This window comes from Trachypithecus francoisi, unplaced genomic scaffold (genome assembly GCF_009764315.1).
Source record: "Trachypithecus francoisi isolate TF-2019V2 unplaced genomic scaffold, Tfra_2.0 Lachesis_group10, whole genome shotgun sequence".
In the NCBI taxonomy this organism is placed as follows: domain Eukaryota; kingdom Metazoa; phylum Chordata; class Mammalia; order Primates; family Cercopithecidae; genus Trachypithecus; species Trachypithecus francoisi.
In genome coordinates, this window is record NW_022681455.1 from 53,199,057 (window position 1) to 53,217,609 (window position 18,553).

Below are 18,553 nucleotides of genomic sequence, written 5' to 3' on the forward strand. Positions count from 1 at the left end.
TTTGGCAAGATATAGATAGGTCACTGATGACCTCAGTAGGAGCTGTTTAGTAGAGGGATGGCATGGAAAGCCTTGTAAAAGTGGACTGAGGATATGAATAAATCAACTACAGTCAACTCTTTTGAGTTGGAGTCCAGTTTCACACCTAGACTGAAATTCAAGATTCATAAATGAAGAATTTACTTTTATCAAGCATTGACAGGAGTTAGACACACCCTCAAACCATATTTTAAAATATAGCCAGATGACAATGTTATCTGATTCTGAGATTGCCTATAACTTGATTCATAATAGTGACAATCAGCACTTGGACTAGGACACTCGAGCTGCTGAGAAGGAAAATTGCACCCAGCTTCTTTGCTTCCTGCAAAGATGCACCAGGACCAGAGAAGAAAAGACCAAGTTCTATACTTACCTGGCAGGGGAGATACCATGATCATGAAGATGGTTTTCCCAGGGTGAGGCTTATCCATTTCCCTCCGGATGTGCTGACCCCTGCGATTTCCCCAAATGTGGGAAACTCGACTGCATAATTTGTGGTAATGGGGGACTGTGTTCACGCTTTCCCCCAGAAAAAAAAAAAAGAAAAGAAAAGAAAAGAAAAGAAAAGAAAAGACAAGACCGAGTTCTGAGAGTGCTTGAAGAAGCTGTGCTAGGAGAAGACTGCCCTGCCCTAAGACCTTTGACCAGAGATTCCGGGAAGGCTTGGAGAGTGACAGGGATGCTGGACCCTGTAGCTGTTGACAAGGGAGAAATCTTAATTATATTGGGTGAAATTCTCCTATAGAGAAAAGAAGATGAAACTATATGTTTTTGACCAGAAATGCCCAAGAGAGCTCCACTACCCTCAAGAATCTATTCTTCCTGAAAATGTGAAGATAATGGCTTAGATCTGGAGACCAAAGATATTCTCAGATGTGGCTGTGAATTTTGGTGGGTGGGTAATGTGGGGTGGAGTGGGGATGGAGGGCTGCTGTGGGAAAGGCAGCCCAGCCTGCTCAGAGGTGTCTGTATAGATCCACGTTGCTGGCAAGCAACTCATCTCACTACCACAGAATGTTTTTCGTTTTTTTTTTTTTTTTTTGGGGGGGTTTGTTTTTGTTTTTGTTTTTGTTTTTCTAAGACAGAATCTACTCTGTTGCCCAGGTTGGAGTGCAGTGGCATGATCTCAGCTCACTGCAACCTCTGCCTCCTGGCTTCAAGCAATTCTCATGCCTCAGCCACCTGAGTAGCTGGGATTACAGGTGTGGAGCACCACACCCGGCTAATTTTTTTTTGGTATTTTTAGTAGAGATGGGGTTTTACCATGTTGGCCAGGCTGGTCTTGAACTCCTGACCTCAAGTAATCCACCCACCTCAGCCTCCCAAAGTGCTGGGATTACAGGCATGCGCCACTGTGCCCAGCCACAAACAATTTTTTTTGTTTTTGTTTTCTTTGAAACAGGGTCTCACTGTTGTTCAGACTGGAGTACAGTGGTGTAAACATGGCTCCCTATAGCCTGAACCTCCTGCACTCAAGTGCTTCACCTGCTTCAGCCTCCTGTGTAGCTGGGACCACATACGCCACCATGCCCGGCTAGCTTTTGATTTTTTTGTAGAGATGAGTTCTCACTTTATTGCCCAGTCTGGTCTTGAACTTTTGGGCTCAAGCGATCCTCCCACTTTGGCCTCCCAAAGTGCTGAGATTACAGGTGTGAGCCACTGCGCCCAGCCTTTCTGCAGTTAGAAAAAGAAGACCAATGAGCTGTAGAGGGAGAAATTCCGCAAGTCATAAAAATATACCAGGCTTCTATCATCCAGGGCTGCAGATGAGCCACAGTTGAGGAACCAGGCTGTGCAACACAGTGAGGGAATTCGTTCTGCTAAATTAAAGCATCTTTCCTCCGGAACTGTCATCGTGAGGACATGGCCTGGCCAGAGTTGAGACTGTCAAATAGCTCTCAGGATAGTTCTGAAGTCTAACATAGAAGGGCTAGTGAACAGGGAAGTTGCTCCTGAATGCTGACCCACTTACTTTAAAGAGGTAAGTCAATGAGAACACTAGGTGGGATGGAGTGGGGAATGGGATAATTATTGATTCAAAAGAAAATTTGCAAAATTGTTAAAATAAAGGCTGGAAAATAATCACCTACAGTGGATGTATGACTGCTTTTTAAGGTATTCCTCTATTGTCAGACACATAGAATGCTTCCAAACCTTGTTCATGCAGCCATTAGCATGTTACCAAGCTGCTACGGAATGGCACAGAGAAGCGGATGCCGTAGTAAGACAGGCAGGACCACCTGGACATGCACTCTGATTGCAGCAATGTGAAAATCTCATGCAAACAAAGAAAGATCAGAAAAGGACATTGAAAAATGAAAATATTTTTGTTAGAATTGTAGGCTTATGTGTATTTTGAAAAGTTTAAATTAATGTTATTATTTATTTAAAAGTTCAGTAAATTTTTTAGGCAACTGGTTTTTATGTTTGTTTGTTTGTTTGAGACAGAGTCTTGCCCTGTTGCCCAGGCTGGAGTGCAGTGGTATGATCTCAGCTCACTGCAACCTCTGCTTCCTGGGTTCAAGTGATTCTCCTGCCTCTGCCTCCCTAGTAGCTGGGATTACAGGCACCCACCATTTCATGCCCCACTAATTTTTGTGTTTTTAGTAGAGACGGTGTTTAGCCATGTTGACCAGGCTGGTCTTGAACTCCTGACCTCAGGTGATCCGCCTGCCTCAGCCTCCCAAAGTGCTGGAATTACAGGTGTGAGCCACCGTGCCTGATCCTAGGCAACTGTTTTAATAACAGTTTTGGTAATGGAGTTGTGAGCCCCTGGGCACATGGCAGCATGAACTCATACTGGTTGCCTTTGTCCACATCTCCCATCCAAACACTGTACTTCTTCTGAGTCCAGAGGATGGTGGGGCCTGGGACCCTCCTCCACAGGAGAAAGCAGGCACAGTTACCTTTCTTACTTGAGTCTGCTGAGGACTGAAGATCAGCCATGGAGAAGCTCTGGGGTGAGAATCAGACCAAACTCTAGATACTTGAGGTGGGAAGACCTGTTGATCCCTGGGGGAGGAGCTGCTCTCGTCCACTCAATAATTCCTTAGAGGTTGTTCTCCCATGCCAAGGAGTGAGGGGGCTGAGCTCTTTCTACCCACAAGGCCTACAGTCAGTCAGCTGAGGAGACTGGGGAGAGAGATGCCTCCTCCTAGTGCTCAGGTGGGCTCTGTCAGCTGGGCAGTGGGTGCACAGCTGAACCACATGGGGAAAGAGTAGTGTTCCTTCCACCACTCGTGGTACTGCTGCCTGCTATGGTCTGAATGTTTGTATCTGTCCCTGACAAATTCATATGTTGAAACCTAATCCCCAGTGCAATTGTTTTAAGAGGTGGGACCTTGGAAGGCGATGGAGCCCTCATGGATGGAATTAATGCCCTTATAAAAGACACCAAAGGGAGCTCATTCACCCCTTCTGCCATGTGAAGACACAGATAGAAAATGCCTTCTATTAAGCAGAGAGTGAGCCCTCACCAGACACTGAATCTGTTGACATCTTGATCTTGAAATTCCCAGCCTCTAGAACTGTAAGAGATAAACTGTTATAAGCCATGTAGTTTAGGATTTTTTTTTTTTTTTTTGGGATGGAGTCTCGCTCTGTCGCCTAGGCTGGAGTGCAGTGGTGCGATCTCGGCTCACTGCAACCTCCCCCTCCCAAGTTCAATTTATTCTCCTGTCTCAGCCTCCTGAGTAGCTGGGACTACAGGTGCACGTCACCACGCCTGGCTAATTTTTTTGTATTTTTGGTAGAGATGGGGTTTCACCATATTGGTCAGGCTGGTCGCAAACTCATGACCTCAGGTGATCCAACCGCCTCAACCTCCCAAAGTGTTGGGATTACAGGCGTGAGCCACCAGGCCCGGCCTGAGATTTTTTTTTTTTTTTATAATGAGACAGGGTCTTGCTTTGTCACCCAGGCTGGAGTGCAGTGGCACAATTGCAACAATCACCTCTCACTGCAGCCTCGACCTCCTGGGCTCAAGTGGTCCTCCCACCTCAGCTTCCTGACTATCTGGGTCTATAGGCATGTTCCACAATGTTTGGCTAATTTTTGAATTTTTTGTAGAAGTGGAATTTTTGCCTCCAGTTGGAGTTTGGTCTCCAACTCCTGGGCTCAAGACATCAACTTGCCTTGGCCTCCCAAAGTGCTGGGATTACAGGTGTGAATCACCATGTCCTGCCAGGATTTTTGTTACAGTAGCCCAGATGGACTAAGATACTACCACTGTAAGTTCTCCCTAGGCCTCAGTGAGCCACTGAGGGAAAATAGCAAAGAATACCTGAGGGATGCGATAGCCAGAGAAATGGCAAACAAGAACAAAGTCGGCAGTCCCCACGAAAGTGGAACTGTTGGAGAAAATAAATGACAACCTGAACCAAAAAACAATAAGAGCATTTACAAGAACTCTAGTAGCCCCCATGTGGGGACAAGACTGACTTTATTTTAACTGCTAATCTGCCTGACTAAGCCTGAGTCCAGGAATGCCTCCAAAATATGTAGTTGATGTATTACTCCTTATGTAGGAATACCTATTCATTGTACATTTTTTCCAAAACAATCTTCATTGCAGAAATCATATGCTGTGATCCCCAAAGCCACCTGCACGTTCTTTCCAGGGTCCTTATGCTTTTTCCCCATGATATAAGCCCTGGGTCTGGGGCCTTGTGAGGCGGAGCTCTACCTGTATCCTGGCTGCCCAAGACCACACTTTTCTCTGTAAGTTCCCTTTATAAATCACCCAATGCCAAGAAACTGAATTTGTCTGCCTCATTCTTTGGTTTCTCGGCTTTAACTTTGGGGGTCACTTCGCATATATGGCCCCTTTCATGGAATACCCCCGATCCCCTCACAAAAATTTCTGGGAACAAAAATCTTGATTTGTGGGCTAGAAACATTAGTAAATAATCTAAAAGGGAGGATGGTCATTGTTGAGATCTGAAACGGTGGCCTGGAAGTCTAAAAGTGATAGAAATATATCACAACCCAGAGCAAAAATATAAAAACATAAAAATCATGAAGAAACTGATAAAGGACTCAGATCTAAGAAACTTCCCATGCAAATAATAGGAGTTGCAGAAAAATAAAAAAGAAATATCAAGAAGGGGAAAGAAGACACACTGAGTTCCAGGCAGATTGATCAAAAATAATTTCTGAACTGGAAAAATAAAGAGGAAATTTTATATATTTCTAGGCAGAAAGAAAAAGAAGCAAATGGTTGGATGCGGTGGCTCACGCCTATAATCCTAGCACTTCGGGAGGCCAAGGCAAGTGGATTGCCTGAGCTCAGGAGTTTAAGACCACCCTGGGCAGCACAGTGAAATCCCATCTCTACTAAAATACAAAAAATTAGGCCGGGCGCAGTGGCTCACGCCTGTAATCCCAGCACTTTGGGAGGCTGAGGCGGGTGGATCACAAGGTCAGGAGATTGAGACCATCCTGGCAAACACAGTGAAACCCTGTCTCTACTAAAAATACAAAAACGAAATTAGCCAGGCGTGATGGCAGGTGCCTGTAGTCCTAGCTACTCAGGAGACTGAGGCAGGAGAATGGCGTGAACCCGTGAGGCAGAGTTTGCAGTGAGCTGAGATCGTGCGACTGTACTCCAGCCTGGGCAACAGGGCAAGACTTCGTCTCAAAAAAATATATATATATAGCCAGGTACGGTGACATGCGCCTGTAATCTCAGCTACTCAGGAGGCTGAGACAGGAGAATCCCTTGAACTCAGGAGGTGGAGGTTGCAGTGAGAGGAGATCACACCATTGCACTCCAGCCTGGGCAACAGAGAGAGACTCCATCTCAAACAAAAAAACAAAAGAAACAAACTAGTATGTGACTGCTGACCTTCAATACTGGAAGGAAAAATACATTCACGTAACATCCTCAGGCTACTGAAAGAAAAGGACTGCAACTCAAGGATTTAACATTCAGCCAAAGTATTATTCACCTGCCAGGGTAAAAGAAAGATATTTGCCGACAAACAAGAATTCATAGACTCTCTCACTTGCATGTGCCACTAAGAGCTCTTGCCAAACAACAAAGTTATTGGAACAGAGACTTAATATGTGGCAGAAGACTTACTTCACATCGACATGTGGTTAAAAGGATAATGATAGAGTACCTAGGAAAGTATAACTTAAATATTTTTATTTTATTTTATTTTATTTTTTATTTTATTTTATTTTATTTTTATTTTTATTTTTATTTTTTTGAGGCGGAGTCTCGCTCTGTCGCCGGGACAGGAGTGCAGTGGCCGGATCTCAGCTCACTGCAAGCTCCGCCTCCCGGGTTTCCGCCATTCTCCTGCCTCAGCCTCCCGAGTAGCTGGGACTACAGGCGCCCGCCACCTCGCCCGGCTAGTTTTTGTATTTTTAGTAGAGACGGGGTTTCACCGTGTTAGCCAGGATGGTCTCGATCTCCTGACCTCGTGATCCGCCCGTCTCGGCCTCCCAAAGTGCTGGGATTACAGGCTTGAGCCACCGCGCCCGGCCTAGTATAACTTAAATATTAAATAAAGTGTCTTGAAATACAAAAGATACAATTCATTAGTGGGAAAACCTACTAATGGCTAGGAACACAAAGGACTAAACTATCTCTTCAAAGCCTAGGAGTTGGCCGGGCACAGTAGTGCACTCCTGTAATCCCAGCACGTTGGGAGGCCGAGGCAGGCGGATCACCTGAGGTCAGGAGTTCAAGATCAGCCTGGCCAACATGGCAAACCCTGTATCTAATAAAAGTACAAATATTAGCCAGGCGTGGTGGCGCATGCCTGCAATCCTAGCTACTTGGGAGGCTGAGATAGGAGAACTGCTTGAACCCAGAAGGTGGAGGTTGCAGTAAGCTAAGATTGCACCACTGCACTCCAGCCTGGGCAACAGAGCGAGACTCTGTCTCACACACACACAAACAACAACAACAACCTAAGAGTTGAGGTATGTTGGACAGATGGGAGAAAGTAAAAGTGATCTAATATTTGCACTAAGTGGGGAACTAAAAGCATTCTGAAGGTCTTATCTTAAGGGGAAGAGAATAAACACTGGGAGAATTAAGCATTTCCATAAGAGGAAAAGGGTGCTCTCTTGCGCTCTTGTTTCCATATAACTATTATTATACTAAAGAAATATATCATTATTTATTTTATTATAACCATTATTATAATGTATTTATTTAAATATAAAATTATATTAAAAATAATATATATTTATTTTATTATACAATATTTATTATAATTATTATTATAAAGAAAAAATTATACTAAGAAATATATAACTATAGGGAAGATAAAAGGTAATCAATAGTGAAATAAAAAATTACAATAAAACCTTCAAGTTAGTGAAGGAGAAAAGAGAATGAAGAGCAACTTGTCAAAACCATAAAAGCAAAGACAAAGAAAAGAGAAAAATTAAATAAATAGTAAATATGATGACAAAAAGAATAAAATTAAAAGGTCAATTTTACTAAAAATGAAGTAAATTAATTTTTCTATTAACAAATTCTAAAATATGATAACAGAAAACAACCCCCATCTCTATATTATTTATAAGAAAGACATTTAAAATGGGGTAATAAAGGTTTGAAAACAAATTGATACACTGAAGTAATACAAATAAAACAATACAAAGATGGACATTATGTTAGTGTATGACTTACAACATATAAAGGTATTACTACATCATAAACCTGTAGGCATCAAATAACATGGAGCTAAATTTAAGGAAAGGAAAGGTGATAAAATATAATGATTTTTAAAATTGTTATTGGGAAATTTTATTTTATGGACGATTTTCATATACATCTTTCAGAATCAGAGAAACTTAATAGTCTAAAAGTAATTAAAGGCTGGGCATGGTGGCTCATGCCTGTAATCCCAACACTGGTAGGCCAAGGCGGTAGACCACTTGAGGCCAGGAGTTCCAGACCAGTCGGTCAACATGGTAAAACCTTGTCTCTACTAAAAATACAAAAATTAGCTGGCATCATGGCACAGGCCTGTAATCCCAGCTACTTGGGAGGCTGAGGCAGGAGAATCGACTGAACCCAGGAGATGGAGGTTGCACTCAGCCGAGATCAAGCCACTGCACTCCAGCCTGGACTACAAAGCAAGACTCCATCTTAAAAGAAAAAATAAGTAAAGACGCTGGGAAATTGAATGATATAGTCAGTAATTTCAAGTTAGTAGATACGGTCTTTGTATATTTTAAGTAAGGATATGTGTGTGTGTGAGAGTGTGTGTATGTGTGTATGTGTATATATATACATATATATGTATATTTCTTCCCATATGTCCACAGATTATTTATAAAAATTGTTTGGTAATTGGTCTCAAAGAAAAACTTCTAACAAAATTTTAAAATTTTAACAAAGTTTGCAGGCCTTAAAGAAAATCTCACATCAAATGTTTAAAAAACTTAGACTATAACATAACAAAATTAGAAATAAGTACAAAAAAGATAAAAAGGCTTAATTACCTATAAATTAACACATTTCTAGGCTGGGTGCAATGGCTCATGCCTGTAATTCCAGCATTTTGCCAGGCTGTAGCAGGTGAATTGCTTGAGGCTAGGAGTTTTTAATCAGCCTGAGTAACATAGTGAGACCCTGTCTCAATAAAACAAATTTTAAAAAAAATTAGCCAGGCATGGTGGTGCCTCCTGTAGTCCTAGCTACTTGGGAGGCTGAGGTGGGAGGATCACTTGAGAAGAGGAGTTCAAGTTTTCAGTGAGCTATAATCATGCCAGCTTGGGTGACAGAGCAAGACTTTGTCTTAATAAATAAAAAATAAAAAAAGAAAGAAGAAAAAAAAAGGAAACATATTTCTAAAAATCTTGGATTAGTGAGAAAGTCAAAACAGATTAGACATATGGAATGCAATAAAAATGAAAATACTTTATGCAAAATGGAGGGAATGGAATACAGTAAAAGTTGCATTCCGAAGGAATTCTATTAGTCTGTTTTTTTTGAGACAGAGTTTTGCTCTTATTGCCCAGGCTAGAGTGCAGTGGCGCAATCTTGGCTCACTGCAACCTCTGCCTTCCGGTATCAAGTGATTCTCCTGCCTCAACCTCCCAAATTGCTGGGGTTACAGGCGCCTGCCACCACGCCCAGCTAATTTTTTTGTATTTTTAGTAGAGACGGGGTTTCACCATGTTGGTCAGGCTGGTCTCGAATTACTGACCTTGTGATCCACCCGCCTCAGCCTCCCAAAGTGCTGGGATTACAGCAGTGAGCCACCGCGCCCGGCCAGAATTCTATTAGTCTTAAACACATTAATTTCCAAAGAAGAAAGACTATAATAAAAAACAAACCTGATAGTAATCTTAATAAATTAGAAAAATTCATAAGATATTCTTTTAAAAAATATGGAGGGGAGAATAATAAAAATAAAAGTTGAAAATAATGACATGTAAGTAGAAAAAAATAATAAGAAAAATTTTAAAGTTGACTCTTTGAAAAAATAGTAAGAGAGAGAAACTTTCCCCAAGCCAGATTTTTTTAAAAAGGAGAGAAGGAAACAAAAATACAGAATTAAGATGAAAAAGGAGATAATCACAGACTCTTCACTGATGAATGAAATTATAAGCAACTGTAACATTTAATCTCATAGAAACTAATGAGAAAACCTAAAGGAAATCACCAGTTAGAAAAATATGTTTCAAATTTTGTCCCAAGGAAACATAAAATAACTTGAATAAACTAATTTATCAGAGAAGAGACTCAAAAGGTATTCAGAGATCTATTATGTAAAAAAACTTTTAGGCCAAGCATAGTGACTCATACCTGTAATCCCAGCACTTTGGGAAGCTGAGGCTGGAAGACTGTGTGAGCTCAGGAGTTTGAGACCAGCCTGGGCAACACAGCCAGACCCCATCTCTATCAAAAAATTAGCTGGTTGTGGTAGTGTGCGCCTGTAGCCCCACTTACTCAGGAGGCTGAGGCGGGAGGATTGCTTGAGCCCAGGAGCTCAAGGCTACAGTAAGCCATGGTCATGCCACTGCACTCCAACTTTGGGTGAGAGAGAGAGATACCCTATCTCAAAAGGCACTTGGTACACGCAGCTGGCAGATATAACAAAAAAACTAAGTAAACCAGAACATGCTTGGGGAATTCTCCTTGGCAGTCTTGGAGCTAGGCTACAGGTACCAACCCTGTGATAGTTCATCCCACTTGGGTAAGATATAATTCACAAGAGTAGGGGCTCAAGGGGGATTTGCTAATAGGAAAATATAAGGGCACCACTTTGATAAATTTCAAGGATAGCAGTAGGAAAAAAAAAAAAGTCAAGGTTTTTGACATAGGCAGAAATTACAAGGCAGTATTTTTCCAGAGAAGCACTTTAAGACAGGCAGTGCTAGCTTCCAGAACATAAAATCTGTGCACTCACACAGGGACCTGCATTTTCATTTTGTACTCAGCTCTGCATGAGGTTGATCCTGAGCATAGGTTAGCACTCATCTTCAAGGTGGGTGTTTTGCTGCCACATACAGATCAATTTTGACACACTTTAAAAGTTCTCAGGGGCCGGGCGCAGTGGCTCAAGCCTGTAATCCTAGCACTTTGGGAGGCCGAGACGGGCGGATCACGAGGTCAGGAGATCGAGACCATCCTGGCGAACACGGTGAAACCCCGTCTCTACTAAAAAACACAAAAAACTAGCCGGGCGAGATGGCGGGCGCCTGTAGTCCCAGCTACTCGGGAGGCTGAGGCAGGAGAATGGCGTAAACCCGGGAGGCGGAGCTTGCAGTGAGCTGAGATCCGGCCACTGCACTCCAGCCTGGGTGACAGAGTGAGACTCCGTCTCAAAAAAAAAAAAAAAAAAGTTCTCAGGTGAATTAAAGAAGCTAATACAAATATGTTGGTGGTTATATTCAAGAATGAGGCTACCTAGTGTGGATGGGTAGACAGGTTTAATGTTTCTAGGCATTGTCACTCTTAGGCATCCTTAGAATAGATGCCCTTAATTTCACAACTAAAAATTTAAAAATAGTTCAAAAATATAATTACTTCCGAATATTATTTAACCTTAAAAAGAAAGGAAATCCTCCAGCCTGGGTGACAGAGCCAGACTCCATCTCAAAAAAAAAAAAAAAAAGGAAATCCTGTCACACGCTATAACATGAATGAACCTTGAAGACATTATGCTAAGTCAAATAAACCAGTCACACACAAAGTACTGTATTATTCCACTTATATGGGGTATCTAAAGTGAGCAAATTTATAAACAGAAGACAGAATGGTGGTTGCCAGGCACTGGGGAGAGGGGATAATAGGGAGTTATTGTTCAACGTTATAGACTTTCAGTTTTGTGAGATGAAATAGTTCTGAAGATTGGTTGTATGGCAATGTAAACATACTTAACACTAGCGAACTACATATTTAAAAACGGTTAAGAGGCTGGGTGTGGTGGTTCTCACCTGTAATCCCAACACCTTGGGAGGTTGAGGTGGGTGGATTGCTTGAGGCTAGGAGTTTGAGACCAGCTTGGGCAACATGACAAAACATCATCTCTACAAAAAACAGAAAAATTAGCTGGCTGTGGTGGTGCATGCCTGTAGTCCCAGCTACTCAGGAGGCTGAGGTAGGAGGATCACTTGAGCCCGGGAGGCCAAGATGGCAGTGAGCTGAGATGGTGCCACTGCACTTCAGCCTGGGAGACAGAGTGAGACCCTGTCTCAAAACAAACAAACAAAACACACACATACACACACACAAAATGGTTAAGATGGTAAATTCATGTTATATGTATTTTACCACAATTAAAAATGAAAAATAGACAATAGAAACTTCTGAACAGTATAGTGGGGTGCTTAGGCAGAACATACAAGGTGCTTTCCTCCATAGTAGATGAGACAGAAAGCATGAGATTTCCAGATGATTAATGAGATATTTCATATCAAGAAAGATTAATTTATTTATTTATTTTGAGATGAGTCTCACTCTGTGGCCCAGGGTGGAGTGCAGTGGCGCAATCTTGGCTCACTGCAACCTCTGCCTCCCGGTTCAAGCAGTTCTCCTGTCTCAACCTCCTGAGTAGCTGGGATTACAGGCACCTGCTACTATGCCCAGCTAATTTTTTAATTTTCAGTAGAGACGGGTTTCACCATGTTGGCCAGGCTGGTCTGGAACTCCTGACCTCAAGTTATCTGCCCACCTCGGCCTCCCAAAGTGCTGGGATTATAGGTGTGAGCCACCAGGCCTGGCCTCAAGAATGATTTCACAGGCTTGGTGCACTCTCCCATCTTTTCACCTCCAAAGAACTATGCAATGTGAACTATGTTATTCTGACTCTCCCTGAGTGAGAATAGGACTGGACTTCCCCCAGTCCTCTGATTATCCTAGTCCCAAGCATTTTTTTCCAGAGCCTACAATGCCTGAGGCACTGGCCTAGGCACTGGGGACACAAGTGTCAAATCTAAACAGATTCATCTCATTCCCTGCTGTCACTGGAGATAAGGTTCTTGTGAGGAAGGCAGCTCATCACACAACTAACTTGTGAAAAATGTTGTGAAGCGACATTAAAGAGACAATGAGAGAAGTGATCTTCAGCTGGAGTAGAGGTGATACTGAGCTTTAGGGATCTTCAGCTGGAGTAGAGGTGATACTGAGCTTTAGGGATCTTCAGCTGGAATAGAGGAGATACTGAGCTTTAGGGATCTTCAGCTGGAGTAGAGGTGATACTGAGCTTTAGGGATCTTCAGCTGGAGTCGAGGTGATACTGAGCTTTAGGGATCTTCAGCTGGAGTCGAGGTGATACTGAGCTTTAGGGATCTTCAGCTGGAGTCGAGGTGATACTGAGCTTTAGTGATCTTCAGCTGGAGTCGAGGTGCTACTGAGCTTTAGGGATCTTCAGCTGGAGTAGAGGTGATACTGAGCTTTAGGGATCTTCAGCTGGAGTCGAGGTGATACTGAGCTTTAGGGATCTTCAGCTGGAGTCGAGGTGATACTGAGCTTTAGGGATCTTCAGCTGGAGTCGAGGTGATACTGAGCTTTAGGGATCTTCAGCTGGAGTCGAGGTGATACTGAGCTTTAGTGATCTTCAGCTGGAGTCGAGGTGCTACTGAGCTTTAGGGATCTTCAGCTGGAGTAGAGGTGATACTGAGCTTTAGGGATCTTCAGCTGGAGTCGAGGTGATACTGAGCTTTAGGGATCTTCAGCTGGAGTTGAGGTGATACTGAGCTTTAGGGATCTTCAGCTGGAGTCGAGGTGCTACTGAGCTTTAGGGATCTTCAGCTGGAGTAGAGGTGATACTGAGCTTTAGGGATCTTCAGCTGGAGTCGAGGTGCTACTGAGCTTTAGGGATCTTCAGCTGGAGTAGAGGTGATACTGAGCTTTAGGGATCTTCAGCTGGAGTAGAGGTGATACTGAGCTTTAGGGATCTTCAGCTGGAGTCGAGGTGATACTGAGCTTTAGTGATCTTCAGCTGGAGTCGAGGTGATACTGAGCTTTAGAGATCTTCAGCTGGAGTAGAGGTGCTATTGAACTTTAGTGATCTTCAACTGGAGTAGAGGTGATACTGAGCTTTAGTGATCTTCAGCTGGAGTAGAGGTGCTATTGAGCTTTAGTGATCTTCAGCTGGAGTAGAGGTGATACTGAGCTTTAGGGATCTTCAGCTGAAGTGGAGGTGATACTGAGCTTTAACATGTGAACAAGGTTCCCAACATTGCATCATGGCAGTGGTTTTCAAGTTGTACTTTCTAGAAGCATTCTTGGACTTCTAAGGAAGAGTGGGGAAAGGGGAGGAAGCCTGATGGCTCAAAGTAGGGTAAGGCTGAGAGGCAATAGATTTATTTACCCAAGCAACGGACACTTACTTTTTCTGAGAATCATCGCTGCAGCGGGAGGTGGGATGAATTTGCAACATCTGAAAGCAAAAAGATGTGAGAGTTGCTCATAAGGGAATAAATAAATACAACCTGATTTATTCCCTGGTTTCGTGTCACCAGCTTATCTATAAACTTAGAAACTTCTTATGATTCCTGGAACCTCTCCTGGTCTCTGGCACCCACAGCTTCAATTCCAGTTTCCTGGGGTTGCTGGGTGCTTACCCCCAAAAGCCCAACTGCATCAGGACACTCTGTCATATGGAAATGGAAGAATGTCCTGGTGGAGCTGAAGCTCTGCTTCTACTGTATCATGCCGCAACAGCTGCAAGTCCTGCTCCCTCCAGAAATCCACACTTGCTAGTTAGGCTTTCTTTCCACCTCTCTCAGGAAGGCGGCTTAAAACAAGAGGAGATGGTAGATAGTCTCTTTGTTAATAACAACCGCTTCTATTTATTGCACGCTTACTGTGTCCCAGTATATTATTTTTAATATCACAACAATCCCATGAGGAAAGAAATATTAGCTCTGGGTCCTAGATGTGAAACCCGAGGTTCAGAAAAGAATCTTGCCCAAATTTATATTGCTCATAAGTGACAGTGCCAGGTGTGAGCCCTTTGTGTGTGCTCCAAACCATTCAGTGAAAAAAAGCAAGAAGTCAGCTGGGCGTGGTGGCTCACACCTGTAATCCCAGCACTTTGAGAGGCTGCAGCGGGCAGACCACGAGGTCAGGAGTTCGAGACCAGCCTGGCCAACATATTGAAACTCTGTCTCTACTAAAAATACAAACATTAGCCAGGCATGGTAGCACACGCCTGTAGTCCCAGCTACTCAGGAGGCTGAGGCAGGAGAATCACTTGAACCTGGGAGGCAGAGGTTGCAGTGAGCCAAGATTATGCCACTGCACTCCAGCCTGGGTGACAGAGCAAGACTCCATCTCAAAAAAAAAAAAAAAAAAAAAAAAAAAAGGCAAGAAGTCTTAGACCACCTATCTAGTAGTGGGCACAGAGTCATTCAGATAAGGCCATTAAAAAAGAAGGTGGAAGGGGAAGATGAGTTAGTACTTGAAAGTCTGCTGTCTTGACACAAATGGCCTATCCCGAAATGATAAATGTATTTGTTAATAGAATTTACCCATTTTATACATAGCACATGTTTTGTACGTGGTGTTGAGCATAGAGGTCTTCATTATGAGCCAGGAAATGTAAGTTTCACTTCCAATATGAGGTGCGTCTCTGTCACAAATGGCTTTACTATTCAAAATTTTCAGACCCCAGTTTCTGTCTTCACTTGACCGAGAATAATTCAATGACAGAAAATGTTCTAGTCTCCTTTGTGTCTCCAGTATCTAGTACAGGGCCCCAAAATGTTTGAGGGTGGAATGACTAGGGAAGGAGGAGAAGAAAGGAGGAAGAGATTTCTCTTATAACATCTGTCCTGGTGTTAGCAGTATTAATTTAAAAAGTTTGCAGGGTTTGTTGAAAAGGTCTGTTGTCCATCTTAGTGGCAAACTAGGAGGAAATGTTATCTAGCAAGGGCCTCTTTGGCATAAAGGGCACAGAATGTGAAACTGACATGTACACACAAGGGAATGCCTTCCTTCAGCAACCTTTCCTTTCCCCTTGTTCTTTCCGAAGCAACTGACACCACAAAATGAGAAGAGGTGGAATGGGAGAAAGGCTCGCAAGGATGACTTACCTGGCTGCTTCCCTTTCAGTTACTTTTGTGGACACAAGAATGCAGAGGTCGGAGCTGCTCTAACACAATGTGGAATTGTGAGCTAGTTTTGTGCCACTAAACTTACCTGATATATATTCTTCAGTGTCCTCAATTCTTTTTACCTTTGCAGAGCTAACTCTTATTTTAGGATTGTGCCAGGATTTAAACTGGGAGCATCAGCTGCAGAGGGCAAAGGAGTCAAGCTAATAAGCTCTCCAATTCTGCTTCTTGCAGACTGCTTCAGTTTTGAAGGAGAAGTTGTTATTTTTAGAATTCTTACTTGCATTCACCCTGAACCCTGAATGATTAACTCCTAGTGTGTCCCTCAAGTTTAGCCCATTTTCTCCCTCTGCTCCTAGGAACATGAGCATGCTTTCCACTCAGTGACCAGGATTTTATTTTATTTTATTTTATTTTATTTATTTTTTTGACACGGAGTCTCGCTCTGTCGCCCAGGCTGGAGTGCAGTGGCCGGATCTCAGCTCACTGCAAGCTCCGCCTTCCAGGTTTACGCCATTCTCCTGCCTCAGCCTCCCGAGTAGCTGGGACTACAGGCGCCCGCCACCTCGCCCGGCTAGTTTTTTGTATTTTTTAGTAGAGACGGGGTTTCACTGTGTTAGCCAGGATGGTCTCGATCTCCTGACCTCGTGATCCGCCCGTCTCGGCCTCCCAAAGTGCTAGGATTACAGGCTTGAGCCACCGCGCCCGGCCAGTGACCAGGATTTTAAAAAACTATTTTCAATCTGCCTCCTCTTCCTCTACCCATCTCCCCAATTGCAGCCCTTACCCTCCACCCCTCTCTTATTAAAATCATGTCCATTCAATCTCCAGATTTGTTTGGGGAGGTGGCAGCATTGTAAGATAAACCTTAAGTAATTATTATTATTTATTTATTTATTTTGAGATGGAGTCTCTCTCTGTCGCCCAGGCTGGAGTGCAGTGGCGTGATCTTGGCTTACTGCAAGCTCCACCTCCCGAGTTCAAGCGATTTTTCTGCCTCAGCCTCCCCAATAGCTGGGACTACAGGCACACGCCACCATGCCCAGCTAATTTTTGTATTTTTAGTAGAGACGGGATTTCACCATATTGGCCAGGTTGGACTCGAACTCCTGACCTTGTGAGCTGCCCACCTCGGCCTCCCAAAGTGCTGGGATTACAGGCGTGAGCCATGGCACCTGGACTATTTTTTTTCTTTATGTTAAGTTCCAGGGTACATGTGCAGGATGTGCAGGTTTGTTACATAGGTACACATGTGCTATGGTGGTTTGCTGCACCCATCAACCCATCGCCTAGGTATTAAGCCTCACATGCACTAGCTCTTTTTCCTGGTGCTCTCCCTCCTCCAGCACCCTAGCCTGAAGTTATTATTAAAGTTCAGTTTAACTCTTGTGGTGTTTACAGAGCGTGACTTTGTTGAGTCTTCAACAGATTGTAGCATTACTCACCTTATGTCATTAAACTGCAGAGGGTGGGGTGATAGGATAAGGGAAGCACACAGCTCAGCATGGGGGGAGTTTATTTAAAACTCTTGTGGTCTTTCATTGACTAGGCAGATGAAGTCATTGCCGACTTATAAATCAACAAAATACTTTTAAAATGTAATCTCCTTTTGTGGTTTGTTATAATAAATTACCCTTGACTACTCTTTTAAAAAATCACAAAGAGAAAATTATAATTTTCCTTCATTAAGCTCAATACTTGTGAGCGTCTCTCAGGTAAATTAAGAGGAAAAATACATACAAATAGTTAGATTTTGGAAATATTTGCACCTAAAACAATAGATGTTCTATGGGAGTAATAAGTAGTTTCTAATGTTGACTTATCTAAATGTATTCTTTCTTTCTTTTTTTTTAATGTGACTATGATGACCAGGAAAGGAGCCAAAAAAAAAAAAGGTTTGAAAATAAATGCAAAACCTTAAGTGGTGCACACCTGTAATCCCAGCAATTGGGGGCTGGGGAGGGGAGGCAGTGGCTGAGGCTGAAGGATGGCTTGAGCCCAGGAGTTTGAGACCAACCTGAGCAACATAGTAAGATCCTGTCTCTTTAAAAAAGAAATAAATTGGCCAGACATGGTGGTTCATGCCTGTAATTCCAGCACTTTGGGAGGCCAAGGTGGGCAGACCACCTGAGGTCAGGAGTTCAAGACCAGGCTGGCCAACAACATGGTGAAACCCTGTGTCTACTAAAAATACAAAAATTAGCTGGGCATGGTGGCAGGCACCTGTAATCCCAGTTACTGGGGAGGATGAGGCAGGAGAATCGCTTGAACCCAGGAGGCAGAGGTTGCAGTGAGCTGAAATCGCACCACTGCACTCCAGTCTGGGTGACAGGGTAAGACTCCGTCTCAAACAAAAAACAAAGACAACAAGGAAATAAATAAGGAAAAAAGGAAAAAAAAGAACTTGCAAACTTGCAATGAAAGACGGGCGCATTTGCTAACACTGCCCAAATTAGGTGATGTGTTATTTTATTTTTTTAACTTTTTACCGGCAAGAGAGATTCTCTGGCATGAACTGAAGGTGCTGTCTTTTCTGAATGATGTGTTTTATTTTATTTTTTTATTTTTTATTTTATCCGTTTGTTTTATTCCATCACTGTCCAGAATCTTCCAACTTCCAATATTCCAACACTGTCCAGATTTTGCTGCACATTAAATAAAAGGGAGGTTTGGGTTCCAGATATAACTGCAGTGATGACTAGTGGGCAATAGGTGTGGGAGATAAATGCATCATGGTTGACTCCTAGAATTGTCCAGGACACCTGAAAATATAAGCTTATGCAGGAGAGAAAGCAAGTATATCTGGTCTTACCATCATTCATATCCAAGCTGAAGGTGTTTTTTAAATTATAATGTCGTCATTGTTTTTTTTTGTTGTTGTTGTTCCTTTTTATAATACTTGTAAGTAGAGCTTCAGAATAGATATTGGTAGTCTTTTTTTTTATATATATATACAAGAAAAAAACAAACAACC

General features: G+C 42.8%; 1 non-coding gene across 1 annotated transcript; it reads left to right on the top strand.

The window, feature by feature from the left end:
* Nucleotides 1-407: 407 nt before the first annotated feature.
* LOC117088939 lies at nucleotides 408-571 on the top strand. Its single transcript, XR_004439441.1, has one exon. It is a non-coding gene; the product is annotated as a U1 spliceosomal RNA (small nuclear RNA).
* Nucleotides 572-18,553: the final 17,982 nt, after the last annotated feature.